Source organism: Phoenix dactylifera, chromosome 11 (genome assembly GCF_051530095.1).
Source record: "Phoenix dactylifera cultivar Ajwa chromosome 11, Ajwa_hap1_PhDact_Kaust_v1.1, whole genome shotgun sequence".
In the NCBI taxonomy this organism is placed as follows: domain Eukaryota; kingdom Viridiplantae; phylum Streptophyta; class Magnoliopsida; order Arecales; family Arecaceae; genus Phoenix; species Phoenix dactylifera.
The window spans coordinates 2,769,632-2,785,719 of record NC_143200.1 but is presented as its reverse complement, the minus strand read 5'-3'; positions in this window follow the sequence as shown (position 1 = coordinate 2,785,719).

Here is a 16,088-nt window from a genome sequence, read left to right as displayed (position 1 = left end):
CTAAAACATCCAATTTCTATCCTAAGCACAATAGAACAACAGTGACCATATATAGCATGCACATTCATATAGAAATTTCTGTAGAGTTGCATGAGAGAGATAGGTAAAAAAATCATCAAGTAGGTCACTGTAGCTTTCATACAATAAAAAAAGTTGTCAAGTTGTCAACATCATAAATTGAACTAAATTTATTTTTGAATGTATACACTCCTAAATATATGAAATTATAGAAGTACCTTCATAAAATTACTATTTACATATATACCCTCAAAAATACCTGATAAGACGATCTTGCTTAAACGAAATCTCAAAAATACCGACAGAGCATCAACAGGTCTCAAGGTATCTCAAAGATGTTTTCTTAACTATTTTCTTGAGAAGAACTTTCATCTAAATATTTTAACTTATCCAAAACCACCACCATGCTTTGGGATGGAGGAAATTTTTCAATCATAGCTGAAAGACTTCTAAAAATGATCAAGATTACACTAGTCAATGTCCAAAACAAATTTGAACCTTTCATATGCTGGCCATTGAACTTTCTAATACTATATTTTCCTCCAAATCAAAGCATATGAAAGCAGCAGCATTGCAATCAGCATTGATTTTTCCTGTTCCCATGCAATACTCTTTTCTGCTCGAGATCGCCCTAATCCCTCTACCTTCTTTGAAAATTTTTCAATCTCTCTAGATCCCTTTCTTTCACTCCTCCCATCCGGAATCAAAACCATTCTCTCGACTCTTTTCTCCACCATTGACAGCCCGTCTCCCTCTCTTCTCTTCGTCGGAATTCTCGCCGCCGAAATCCGAGCCGCTTTCATTGCTGCCGGAGTTCTCCCATCATTATATTTTTTTTACATTGAAATAGTTACGTCTTGCCATTAGCTTTATAGATTATTTAAAGAAAAGCATTATGAGAGATTTGCAAAATTTATCTTTCAGTATGTGAGATTTAAAATGTTTATCATTTAGAGCTGAAAAGCTTCTTGTGTGTAAGTAGATGGTTAATTTAGAATCGTTGTGACAAGTTCCGTCCCATACACTAGTTCTTTTCTTCTTTTAAAAAATCAGAATTTCAAAAAAAGTGGCTTAAGGTACCCAACACAAAATATGGCCATCTACTATATGAGCACAGAGATTGTTAGTGAGTCTAAAGAGTTCTAAAATGGTTTTGTACGAGGATGATAGATGTTGTTCTTCTACCCATGAGCACAGCAGTAGCAAGAAAACTCGATCATTGCAACCTATCATGTATGCTTTTAAAAGTTCTAATCTCTTTATATATTCTGATCCATGCTCTCGTATATGCATCTATAACAATAGATATTACAAGTTGTTTTAATTTTGATCTCCTCCTCGTTGTAATTGTGACCTAAATTCCTTCTTTTGCCCCATAATCTCAATCTCTCAAAAATACCTGAAAAGACGACCTTGCTTAAACGAAATCGCAAAAATACCTACTAAAACATCAACAAGTCTCAAGGTATCTCAAAGATGTTTTCTTAACTATTTTCTTGAGAAGAACTTTCATCTAAATATTTTAACTTATCCAAAACCACCACCATGCTTTGGGATGGAGGAAATTTTTCAATCATAGCTGAAAGACTTCAAAAAATGATCAAAGACTACACTAGTCAATGTCCAAAACAAATTTGAACATTTCGTGTGCTGGCCATTGAACTTTCTAATATTATCTTTTCCTCCAAATCAAAGTATATGAAAGCAGCAGCATTGCTGCGTAATTGCGGCAGCAGTGTCTGAACTCTGAACCCTCCGCAAGCAGCACTTTTGGCGCATTGTTTGACCCACGATTCCCGCGTGCGCACTCACCTCGTTGCGCGTGGACCGGAACCCAAGCCTCTAAGCTAATCAAACCAGTGGGTCAACTCCCAAATCAAATACATCTATTTTCCATTCCCAAATATAATTAAACAATAATCTATTGGTGTCTTAGTAATCCCATTTACTGGGAGTGGGAGAATCATCATTATAATTGCCTGCTTTTCATCTACAACCTTCAGTTTAAGAAAATAAAAAAATAGAAAGATATTTAGATTTTTGTAAAGGGTGTATTTTTTTTGAAAATATTAAAAAAAGGCATAAAGGGCAAAAAATAAACCATATTCAGAATTTTTGCTAGAAAAGATCAAATATTCTAAGCGATCGTGCTTGTTCCGATCGTATCTCCCCTAAGTACTTAGATAAAAGGGTGAAAGATTTGAATCCAATCGGAGTCCATCATTGAAAGATGGGGTGAGGATAAGAAAGAAGATGAGAATTAGGCCCTTCTAATTATTAAAAAAATAAAATAAAATAAAATAAAGATAAAATCACTTAAAACAAGCTGCTGGTCGAAGTTGTTTTTCTAGGTTTATATCATTGTTCTCATATTCGACCCTCAGAGTCCAACTAATCCACCTACTTTCTTCGCCCAAAAGCTTTACTAGAATAGGATTCACATATTTAATTGAAAAAAATTTTATGAACATAAGAATGTTATTTTTTCATCGGTTGAAAATTGAAAGTTTTTTTTCAAAAATATTTTTAAGCCATGAAAATTCATAGATAAAATTTTTTTCATTATTAAGAATATAATAGATATTTAATACAACTTTTTCAGAAAAGTATGTGTTTAACCAAACATAAGCCGCTCTCAAATTTCCAACTTTTTTATGATCAATTAAAATTATTTTTTTAAATATTATATTTTTAAAAATTATCTTTCTAAAAAAATATTCTCGTACCAAACGGGTCTTTATTGGATCAAAGCCACGTTCCCTCCTTCGAACAGGGTAGCTTGACCTACCACCAACCCTAATTGACACCTGTGCCTTGGAATCCACATTAAACTCGTCAAACCCAACTTTTTCTATTGGCCTAGGAAGCGTGCGAGCTAATCATGAACTCGGTTTCTTCTTCGAAAACTCGTCGCAAATTCCTCCACGATATGACAAAGTCAAATCTCGATAAACAGTAATCCTGCTCTTGGAGAATAATTTTAAAATCTATATTGATTATTTTTTTATTCTGAAAGACGTATTTAGTGGGACCCAGGCTTGACTTTAGGCGAAGGTTGATGGCAACTCATTGTACTTTTCTCAATTAGTTACGCCACAATTCTACTTAAAATTTGAAGTATGAGGAGACGATTTAACATCCTTGAAAAGGACTGCAATCCAAAAAAATTAGTTTAGAAAAAAATTAATGGACGGACTAGATTCACCATAAATCTAAAATAAAATGAATGACTTAATAATTACCGTGAAATAAATTCACCTAGGATGATTTCACTCTAAATCTATGATAATAATTTCTTATAGTTTAGGTCCACGATGAAGTAAAAACTAAAGTTTGTAACTTTTTGAGTCAGCCTTCTATATCCATGGCAAACTCTAAAGGCAAGTGCAAAATGAAAACTTGCAGCCAACCTAATCTGCATCCTAATTGCCTTGTTTAAATGGAAAATAAGTAGGGATATCCCGCTAAATACGGATGTAATCTATCAAACAAAAAAAAGGGAGGGTGGGGGTTGTATAAGAGAGCTCTATTGCACCAATTTGGTGGAATGCACCAGTTAGATGGAATATAGTGGTACCATAAATAAGAAAAACTTATTCCATCCAATTACCTTTTTTTCTCTATCTATTATGTGTGTGTGTGTGTGTGTGTGTGTGTGAGAGAGAGAGAGAGAGAGAGTGAGTGAGGATAATTTCATCTTTGTGAGAAAATTTAAATTATCATAAAATTTAATGACCCCAATTATCTCCTGCATTTATTTCGCTAATCCGATGTCAAAAATCCTTTTGTTTTACTATATAAATTCTATTTCTTCAAACTTGTTCGGATAAGCCTTCAACAAGGGGAAATATATGTTTTAATGGACCATGGAGTTATCTGGGTGTCCCTATCATTAGGAGGAGGTTGCGGGTTTCTGATTACTAGGATGTGATACTTCATGTGCAACAGAGGTTGGAGGGTTGAAGGGCAGCTTCACTTTCCATGATGGATAGTGTGATCCTAGTTAGGTCGGTGCTTTTTTTTATGCTAGTTTACCTGATGTCTGACACCGTAGTTTCGAAGTCGGTGCTGAGGAGGATTGAGAAGCTAGCTCGGAGTTTCATTTGGGGGACACAGGGTGGTGGCCGTGGGGTGCATTTGGTGGACTGGGAGTCAGTGTGTCGACCGACTAGGGCAGGGGGACTGGTATCCAGTCCCTGCTGACTAGAAGGGAGGCATTGATTGCTCGGCATGCTGTCAGGGTTATTCTGGAGCCGCAGTGTTTCTGGAGTCTGATTATAACCGCCCAGTATGGTCTTGTTGGCAGTAGAGTGGATCCTATAGGGGGTCGGAGGGCATCATCGATTTGGCATGAGATTCGTAGGTATATGCCCATGGTCATGGCGAGATGCAGGTGGCTGATAGGAGATGGCCAGAGTGTGGACGTGGTGGAGGATGCCTGGGTGGATGAGCTCCCCATGGGGCGGTGGCCGACCTTTGTTAGTGTTGAGATTGGGGAGGGATTACGGGTATGTGACTTGCTTCTCCCTGGTGGTGGGATGTGGGATACCCATTTGATCAGTCAGTTGTTCAGCGAGCCACTCGCAGAGCGGATTCAGTCTGTTTCAGTTTCGGCGCATGCGAATGTCAGGATTTGGAGCACCTCCTGCAGTTCTACCATCATAGTGGCCGATGTCTACCACGTAGTGCAAGGTGCGAGTTGCGAGCAGTGGACCTTAGGTGGATCTGGTAGTTTGGGTTGCACCCTAGAGTGGCCTTATTCTTTTGGAAGGTTGCATGGGGTCACCTACCGACGAGGCTTCTACTGTTCGAGAGGGACATGGGCATCCACTCTCAATACTCGAAGTGCCAATTAGATGAGTCGTTGGATCATGCTATCTTCCAGTGCTGTCGGGCTAGGAGGATCTGGAGGCAAACATGATTCCCTGCGGAGGTTTGGTGTCATGCGGCGTCCTTTTTGCATGTTTTGGGTCATCTAGCAGGGGCCATACAGTCTAGACCGGAGGCGATGCGGGCGACCTACACCGCTTACCAGATATGGCTTGCGCGGAATGGTGGACTTTTGGAGAGTCGAGCCCACCTCCAGGGGTGGTGGTGGAGAGGGCTAGGATGCTTGCAGTGGAGGTTTCTCAGGCGGACCACTCGAATAGACCTTTGATAACTCGGAACACCTTAGGCTCTACATCTGCTCATAGAGCGCCCCATTTAGTGTATTTCACCTAGGAACCCCCACCTTCAAGTTTTCTCAAGGTCAATTTCGATGGTTGCATCCTGCAAAGCAGCGTGAGGGGAGGTGCGGACTTTATGGTGAGGGGCCCAGACTCTAAAGTGGTTGCTGTCGAGGGTTGCAAGCTATTCGACACCTCGGTGCTCGGGGCTGAGTTGAGAGCGGCTTGGGCTGGACTATGTTATGTGCGACATATTTTGCAGGCCAGGATGGTCCTCTTGGAGGGTGATTCTGTGACGGTCATTGGGTGGATACGATGGGCGACGGGGAGGGGGGGTCAGCGATTACCACCCGCTGCTGAGAGATATTCGGGCTATAACTCAGGATGGACTAGTCATTTAGGCCAAGCATGTCTTCCGGAAGGCCAAAAGGGCCACTGACTGAGTGGCTTTTTTTGTTGCCTATCACTCGGGTATACACCTTCGGGTGGGCGAAGCGAAATTGCGTAGTGCTCTCCGAGATGTATTACTTTTTAACTTTTTTGATTGTATCCGTACACGCATGGTATAATACTTTTGTTTTAGCAAAAAAAAAAATAAATAAAGCAATCCTATGACAAACATATTTTGTGAAAACCAAAACGTTCTCGTGCCGCATGGTGTAAGTAAATTGGTTTAAATTCCAAGAATTACTATACTAATTAAACAAAAGATAGTTGAATGTTAAGTTGCCAAGCCAACATAAATGGACCCAAGAAATTTTCGAAGTTCACATCAAGGGCACTCATATCATTTATTAATAATATAGCATCGCAATATATTTGGCCCTAGAAATTGATGTCTATACTGTGATTTGATTGGCTATTAGTTTGCATATATTCTCTAGCTTGATCCCTAGGCATTGGATTAGGAATACATATTTATTGGCTTCCACATTCCCAATTTATTCGTATTATTTGGATAAATTTAAGAATCGAATGCCCGATTTCAGGCACAAATGAAGCATTAGCTTTGCAAAGAAGTAGTTTATATTTGACTGCCTAACTTCATTTGCACGCACGCTTTGATTAAGAAATTGAAGTTAAGAGAGACCAAACAAATGATATTATGAGCAATACCGGTCGCACCATAGAAAATGTATATAGAATATTTGTGGTCCTACAAATTGATGCCTATAATGTGAATGGGTTGCTAAAAGTCCTTTGTGGGTTCTTAAGCATGATCTATGGACATTGGATCAAGAAATATCTCTATGGCTTTGTGTTTCGGCATATTGTCACCTTTGCTTATATTATTTGGATCAATTCAAAACAGAATTGGATGCCTATTTTCAATGGCATTAAGTAGCTCGGTTAAATAACCATTTGTGTCGATAATCTAAAGCCCTTTTTTCTCATTTAGAGTAATGGTGGAGTTTTGAATTTTTTCTAAAAAAAAACAAACAAAAATAGGGTTATGTATGCCAAACACTTGGCAATACAACTCCTCCCACAGCATAAGGGTGCAATGCTTTAGCCTTGTTATTAATGGCTTAATCCCATATAGATGCATTTGTAATAGGAATTGAAGCCAGGATAGATGAACCTAATAGCAACATTATGAGCACTAAGCAAGGGGACAACTTTTATAGGTTGACTTTACTTTTAATAATCTTGTAGGCCATAAACTGCACTAAGATCTTAAACTCTCCAACTGGACAGGATTCACAATTCCAGCTTAATGGAGATTATGACGATCGTTATCATGCAATGAGCTTATAATGTTATATCATCAAAAAGTTTATTATTTGTCACAAAAAAAAAGAATGAAGAATACGATTTAGTTGACCTAATGAATAAAAAGATAGCTAGTAGAACTTAAGTTAGATAACGTATATCAATAGATAACTGGTGGAGTTTATGTAAGCTAGATCACAAGTATCAACATAGAAGTCCTTAATTTTTTTTACATTTTTTTGTTTCCCTCAAAGTAGTGCCTGTACAAACTTAGACTTGCACTGGTGTTACAACCTCTACTTGGCAATCAGGAGTTCTAGATTCAATTCTTAGATGGTGGTGGACCTCCTTCCCTCTGGAAAAAAGAGTAGTTTTTTTTATGAGCCGATTGGTTGGTCGCCTAATTCCTCTTGTAAAAGATTATAAAATTCTCAAGCAGTGCACAACACCTTCTCACTTTTGGTTCAAATATAGATTATCTAAATTATGTTAATAATCGGTATAAGGACTAAGAACCGAGGATAGGTTTATATTTTGAAGTGGATAAGGTGTTGGAAGTAAATCTCAAAAATCGAAAAAACGAGAGAATCAGAATGACCATATCTTCCAATGCATTTGATTCATATCCAAAATCAAAATTGGAATAGGATTTGAATATTAGAAAAGAGTAGGGACTGATTTTTTGGGAATTGGTGCATTTCTATTTTCTTCTGCGGCCAGAATAGAAATTGGACTCCTCCTAACCAAACAACTAAAACGAGAGTCACTCATTCCTATTCTCATTTTAGATTCCAACTCCCACAACCAAACATATCCTTATAATGTATATAGTTTGTAACTAAAATCAAAATTGAAATAGATTGGAATGAGAATCAGAATGGCCATATTGCCCTTTCACCTGATTTGTTTGGTTTGTAATTAGAATCGGAGTCGGAATCAAAAAGAAATTTGCATATTAAGGGAGAGTCCGCATTGGATTTTGAGGAATTGGGGCATTTCCGATTTCAGCCAGAAATCAGAATAGAACTTCTCCAACCAAATAGCTAAAAGGAAAGTCACACATTTTCATTCTCATTCTAAAGCCCAATGAAATATGCCTTTAATGTACTTGGAAAAGATAATACTGAATGTGAGAAAGGATAAGATGGAATAAATGGAGAGCATTAGGAAACAGATAGAGAGACGGGGAGGAAGGGAGGAGGTCGCCGTAGGGGTGTTGGCATCAATGAAAGGGTCACATTTTGACGTGGAGACTGGCTAAAGCACCACGGCTACCTTATTTCCCATTGAAGACCCTCCAGATTTTCTTTGAATTTCCCTTCCTAATGATGTGTGAGATTCTTTGCCAAACTCGTCAGCTTCATCCCTTTTGGCATTCCTTCCATGTCATTTACATACATAAGGATACGCAAGAATGGTCATCAAACATCTGCTCTTACTTCATTGCGAGGAGATGTCACAGGTGATGCAAGATGGTATGACGCGGTTGGTGTCTTTCCTCAAGTATGAGCATGAGCTTTGAAACATGGGAGAGATGTTGTTTTAGCAGCCAACAAAATTTCGTGTTGGATGGCCCATGGTTCAAGTTTACATCTATGTACTATTATGACAAATCTTATCACAATTCAAGAAGGTATAGGTCATTTAGATCAAGCGACTGAGTCAAGATTCCTTAATGGAGGAGATAGCAACAATTATTTCATCAGACATTCATATTTTTTATTGTAGCACATTGTTCCATGGAGTCAAGGTCCATAATATAAAACAAACACGACTTTACCACCTGGCCATCCAAGAATTCTAACCATCAAGTTATTCCTTAAGCTATCGGTGGCGCCGATGGAGACGAGGGGAGACAAGGCTGGCATAGTCGTCCCAGTGAAGTGTCGGCAACCATGTGGATGAGGAGAAAAGGGCCACTAAGAAGAAGCTCAGGGTTTCGATAATAGCTGGCATGACGAAGACCAGGAGCGGCCCAATACATTTGGGAGCTTAAGACGAATCCAATGAATAAGGCTTCTTTTTTTTTAATAATAATTTTTTATACTAAGTATAAAATACTTAAAAAAATAATATGAAAATAGATAGCTATCACGTGCACTATTTCAACAAAGATAAATAAATCTAACAAAGATAGACAAGAAGCCTTTTCAATTTAATATAATTTTTGAATGGAAGCACAGAAAAGTAATTACCCTAAAAGAAGGGCCACCATCTAATTAATAAAAGTCCCATCCCACCATCTTCCCTTCAAGTGAGTACCCAAGCAACAACTGCAACATCGCAGCACAGCAGCCATTCAACCCCCTCCCTCCTTTTCTCTCTCAGCCAACCAAATCCCTCTCTCTCTCTCTCTCTCTCTCTCCACCCAAAACAAAACTACTATCCCTAACTTTCCAAATTGCCCCTCTGCAGGCCAGGAAACTCTCCACCTCCCTTCCATCAAGGGGGAAGACTCGTAGCCAGCTCCCGTTCCCGTTTTATATTGGGCCTTTGCTTCCTTTTGGTCACCGTCAGACGCAAAAAACCTCCCTATCTTTCTCTCTCTCTCAATCTCTTTGCTCCCTTCGGCCTTCGCCTTCCAGAGGCTTTCACTGGCCCGAGGCCTTAGGCGACCGAGTCTCTCTTTCTCTCTCAATCTCTTTGCTCCCTTCGCCTCCCGAAGGCCTTCCATTGGCCCGAGGCTTTGGCGACCGAGGCGGTCGCCTAAGCCTTGGGCCGGCCCTGATGAAGACCTCACTCTTCTCGCTCTTTCTTTTTATTTTGGATATCAAAGATATTTTAGAAATACTTACATATTTTAAAATTCATATGAAGGTTGCATCCGCGATAACAATTTCAAGAAGTTGGACGGGCTTACCATATCTGGTTATTTAAGATTTTAAGTAACTTGAAAGATCTGATTAAAATTTTTAAGGTGCAGAAGGTGCGTACGGACAAAATATCGAGATCAAAAAATAAAATTTTTGAGAGTTTTTGTTTTATAAACTACAGCTCGTGTTAGGAATAGTCAAGAGCAAGTTGAGTGCAGCCATCTACAACGAAAACGATGGTGTACTCTTCCATCACCCTGCTAATTGCCCAGAAATTTGGGAGGTCAAAGTCAAGTTCGGTTGCTTCTCCGGCTGTAGCATTCAAGGTTGCCGTGCTTGCTCGCCCACTCCTTTAAACGAAGGAGACACCTCTGCCGGCTTGCAACTTCTGACCTCAAACCAAATCCATACAATTCCAGCCAATGACTACCATGCGTGAACTATAATATCTTTAGCTTTGGCACAAGCGTACGTACTACCACTACAAGAAAACTGGGCATTAGCGATGCATTTTTTTGGCCTTTAGCAACGCTTTTAAGCGTCAGTAAAAATCATCCCGACGCTTGGTAAGGTGCCGCCAATGCTACAGTGGAGAAAATAATTTCCGACGCTTCGGAAAGCGTCGGAAATTGGCGAACGCTTTTATGCAACGTCGGCAATATAGAGTTGCCAAAACCCTTTATTGTTGTAGTGTACGTAAATTAACCCAGGAGAATTATGAGGAGATTGTTGAGGTATACTTAGACTATATGTATAATCCCACATCGACCGGCCATTCCATGCCACCATGATACTATTCTTCATGGATTCACACGCCTTTCTCTGACTTATATATATATATAGAGAGAGAGAGAGAGAGAGAGAGAGAGAGAGAGAGAGAGAGAGAGAGATTGACTTAGACTTTGGTAGTAGCACTTGTCTTATATATAGTGGATGGAACAAAGGATGATAGCTCCATGAAATGAATGTTATGGATGGTGGGATTCATGTTGTAGTGTGGAAATTGCACGCGGATTCCCAGGGACAAAACTCCGAGAATCTTATACAGAGTGATATTTTTAATTTTTTTTATCACTGTAAAATATTATTTTCTGCAGTAGACTCCACTAGTATCATGTTGCTGGTAGCAGTTTTTAATGCTAGATGACCTTAGATACGATAATGGAAGATAAACTCTAAATTAGTACTCTTCTCAAAAAACAAAAGGGAAAAAATAGTCATCAATGTGACATCAAGTAGGCCAAAGAAATATAGTAATGTATGTATGCACATGGATGTACAAGATGCACGCACATGTATGTGAGATATATTAGACTCTTCTGCGAGAGGAGAGGATACCTTCTCAGCTCCTAAGGTAATAATACCATCCAAATCAAAGATCCACATGGTCCATCATGATTTATGCTACTAAAAGTATTGATATATAAAAGTATGTAATAAAATATTTAAATTGAGAATTCATCTTATTAATCATAATTTATAGTTGTTCTAAATTGAAAATTAATAGATTTTAATGCTTTGATCGTAACAAAAATATGGTTCATGTCATTTTAATTATTTATTTTTGCAGCCACATGATGTGTAAATCATAGAGCGTGAAGATATATGATTTTTGGTTTTTAGGATTTTTAATAGTATAAATCATAATCAATATTGTGGGCCTTTGATTTTGATGCCTCTTTTGTTTTTGATGAAAAGGGTGGCTTAGCCACCCATTTTGTTTTTATTGTGGAGTTATCTTACAAGTTAGCCGCTAGGAAAAGAGGAAAAAGGAGTGGAAGATGGGCTTTGGGAGAAAGTCCCACCAATCAACTACACAAAATAAGCTTCATAACACTTATTGAACGTTACTATATATCAGGCTTCGTACATCTACCAAAAAGCGAATGGGGCGGCCGACTAGGTTGCCTCCTATGCAACGCACCACTCAGGAAGCCTCACTTGGGTAGACCATGGACAGGTGCCAGAGTTACTATGTAGCATTTTGCTTTCTGATTTTGTTGGCCGCATCCACATACGTTACATGAGAGTCGTCGTCGTACCAAAAAAAAAAAGAAAAACATTACTATATATCATGGTTCTCTATTTCTATGATTTCTCACGTCTGCAATAGCTGGTTTGATGTTTTTCAAAAGATCTGAAATACCTTCTTTCGGAGAGAATGGAAGTCCAACTCTCTAGAAGGAAAACACTTTGCTGGAGAACTTTGCCATGGGAGTTTGGCTTTGAATTGAAAGAACCTACCATTCCTCTCTTTGATTTGGAAACTTCAATATTGATGTCGGATCAAGAGAAAAAGATACCCTAGCTATCAATAGAAGCATAAGTATATATAGACGTGACAATAATGCTTCTATAAAGAAATAAAAACATTGCATGCATTAGGGGAAAAATAAACATTTTGGATTACATGCCAAATAACCAACTGATAAAAAAGCTAGAAGGCAAGTTATAGCTTTCAAATTAGTGGCTTCAGCTTCGAATATCTTAATTTACTCATATAACATAACACTGATAGCTTTGGAGCGAAGTATTTATAAGCTGGCATTGGTCACTCGCTTCACACTTCAATTGAACTCATCCAACACAAACTAGGGGGCTGCATCTCTCCTTCATTTGGGCGGAGGTTTTCTCTTTTTAATGAATCTAATTGTGGGTTCTCCCACACTATCATCCAAGATATTGAGTATGTCAACTCACCCAACTACTTGTTGCTATCTATTACCTTGTTTTCATTATTATTCTTTAGTTTATTATGTACAATTCTTTTTATCTTTGTTATTTTCTGGTCGTTATGTTGGAGTTTTGAGGTGTTATATTGGTGGTCTTTTGGTGTCGGAGTAGTTTATCTTTTGTGGTGAACATGGGTGGGTAGGTAGGTTACATGATGTCGAGGTCTTATGACGTATTCTATGGATGCTGATATGTTGGAAGAAAAAACATAGCAAAGTATTAACCCATTCTTGAAATTAGGAGGTTGGCTCGCTCAAAACAGCCAAGATGATGATCTTTTTCTTCCTCTCTAATTCTTCAGTCACATAACACAACCTCCCACACTGTTACTCTCCATAGCCTAGATAGCATTCCAGCACCATAAAACCAAATGCTGAGCTTACTGCACTTGTGTGGAGCCAAGAGTGGCTGGGAGGGGCGATTAGCATGCAGACTAGACCTGCTTATGGGCTGGGCTCCAGAGGTCATTTCTTAGGCTTCGAACTTTAGGCCAGAGCTCGGACTTCATACCTTATTTTGTTAAAAAAAATTTGAAGATATTGTTTAAAAATATTTTTTAATTTAAAAAAAAGGTAAATATGAATACTTAAATATTAACTTACAACATGTTTATCATCTTAATAAATTTATATATCAATAATAACCGTCAATTAAGTTGGGTCGCGCCAGGTTCAGGCCAGGCTTTAATCTCCAAGCTCAAGCCGGTCCCTTTATCAAAAGGGGCTAATTTTCTAAGTCTAGCCTGGTCCGGCAGCCTAAAAGTTTTGGGTCAAGCCCATCCAAAAAGCTCCGAGTTGGAGCAGGCCGGGCCGGCCGTTCGGCTTGTGAACAAGTCTAATGCATGCATTTATACAATTCCAGGCCACTTTAGCCGGTTAGTCAGCACTAATCTTGAAGGGGCGCCCTGCCAAGCTGCTTAGGCAACCTTATAGTATCCAGCCTAATACATTGAAGACCTAGCCAACCAATAACCAGGAACGGAATTAATATCATTTGCAAGAGATATCTTACCAAGGAAGGATAGATATTCATGCCTTGTAATTTGATGATTAGTTTGTTTCGATAGGGTTGAGAAGCTGGTTTTGGAGAAGAATTGACATTCTAAGCTTGACATGTTTATGAAATGGTTCAAAAATTGAAATGTGTACATGATCTATTTGATTAACAAGTTGCACAATCTGACGCACTTTTTTTTTATTTTAAGAAAAAAGGGATCATGTTAAATTGGTCCGTGATAATATGTTAACCTGATTTGACATGGATAAATGGGCGGTAAATGGATCATAAATGGATTCTAAACAAGTTCATCCAATTTAATCCAATTATTAAGTAAATTAAATGAATCATAACTCTGAAAAGGTGAATTTGATCCGGTTAGTTACGGGTTTGCTAAAATGATGTATTTATCATCTAAGGTTGTTTATGTGAAACCTGAATCTATTTTAATGAATTTAATTTGTTTATATTGGATTCCTACCCATCCATATTATATTAGACGTAAATTCCTTCTTACAAAAAAAAAAGAGAAAATTATAGAGACACCTTCTCAACTTAGGTCTCGTCCTAGAAGTACCTCTCGATTTTAAAAAGTTCCAAACGGGTCATTCAAGTTTCCAAATTATTCTAAGTTTGTCTTGGCCTTCATCTCTGTTAATAGAATGATGTTATGTGACAATCACATAATAGCATAAATTGTATTATGACCAACATACCCTTTATATCAATTGTTTATAGGGTGAAGTTCTAGCACTGATCTTAAAAAACTCATAGCATATGACCCATAGTTTAAGGATCACCTCCACATAGATCTCAAAGCACTCTGAACACTTTGATCCACCTACACAGATCTCAAAGCATCCTTAATATATAGTCCACAGTTAAGGTTCACCCATGCACAGATCTCGAAGTACTCCGAACATCTTCATTTATCCGTCTGCATAGATCTCAAAGCATCCTTAGTATATGACCTATAGTTAAGAATCACCTATCGTGCCGATCTCAAAACACTCCAAACCTCTTCATTTATTCTTAAAGCACTCTTAATATATGGCCTATAGTAAAAGATCATCTATCATACAGATCTCAAAGCACTCCAAACTCCTTCGTCCATCTACCTGCATATATCTCAAAGCACCCTTATCATATGGCATATAGTTAAGAAGCACCCATCGCACAAATGTCAAAGCATTTCGAACACCTTCATTCATCCGCCTGCATATATCTCAAAACATCCTTAATATATGATCCATAGTTAAAGATCGCCTACCGTGTAAATCTCAAATCACACCGAACTCCTTTATTGATCCACCTGCATATATCTCAAAAAAAACTCTTAGTATATGGTTCATAATTAAGGATTACCCATTACATAGATCTCAAAGCGCTATGAACTTATTCATCCATATGCTTGCTCAGATCTCAAAGCATCCTTAAGACATGGCCTATAATTAAAGATCACCGACGGCATAGATGCCAAAACACTCCAAATTCCTTCATTCATCTGCACTCTAAAGAGGGTGAGGGTATCTTGGTCATATGCAATTGCAAGCTAACGTCGTCCGTTGGTCGAAAAGCTAGAGGAACAATTTGGAATAGTTTAGAAACCTGAAGAATAGGTTCGGAACTTTTTAAAGTCGAGCAGGTGTCTCTGGGACAGGCTCTAAATTGAGGGGGTGCCCGATGCCCCTATAATTTTCCTTTCCTCTCTAATTTTATAGTTATCCTATACTTTTCTAGTTTCCATAATTTTTTATACTTTTTATTTTATTTATAATATATAATATTTATATTTAAATGTTTTTTTGCTAAGCATATCTCATTTTATTTTATCTGAATAACTCATCTAAGCAACCAAATGACCATTTGAGGATTTTTCATTGCAATCCATTTGAACTATCAGAAGTGGGTGCTCCCCAGCTCCCCGTTTAGGTGGCCGTCCAACTAGGGGATGGATCGCTGGTCATTTACTTCACCTAAGACATTCTTTTGGTACAAATTTTTCATATTTTTGGGGTAATACATCACCTGAGATATTCGGGTAGTAGCGTATCGGTCATCTTAACTGGCTTCTCAGCCTTCGCATCAAATACTGGAGAACTCTGTCAAGATTCACTTCTACACGAGTCATATGATTTAAGACAATTGTATGGTTTAAACAGAAAATGTAATAAATTAGAATTTGTTTTAGAACAAGAAAAAACCATAGCATATAAGTGTCTGTTAAGCAACAATATTATTGCTTGTACTTTATAGAAAAAATGATAAAATAACAAACTTGTCTCCCAGTCAGAAAGAAACGGGGGGTTCAACACCTACTAAGGCATGCATGGTTAAAGATGGGCCCAAAGAAGTAGGTAGCTGGTCCTATATGGCCATCAATGTCAGAGTTGAACCTGTCGCAAGGCTGTTTGCCAGTGTAGGAACGGTTCTGGCCCACAAACTTGCATGCAAATGAACAGTCTAAGGACTCGTTTGGTTTCCGAGCTTAGGTATCTGACCCTATAGCGACCCGTTTAGTAGCCATTTTTAACAATTAATTTTAAACCATTCAAAATATATATTTAAAAGCCGTTTTCACCAAAAAAAAAAATATATATATATTTAAAAAATTATTACAATATAAAATAATTATGGTAATCTTAAT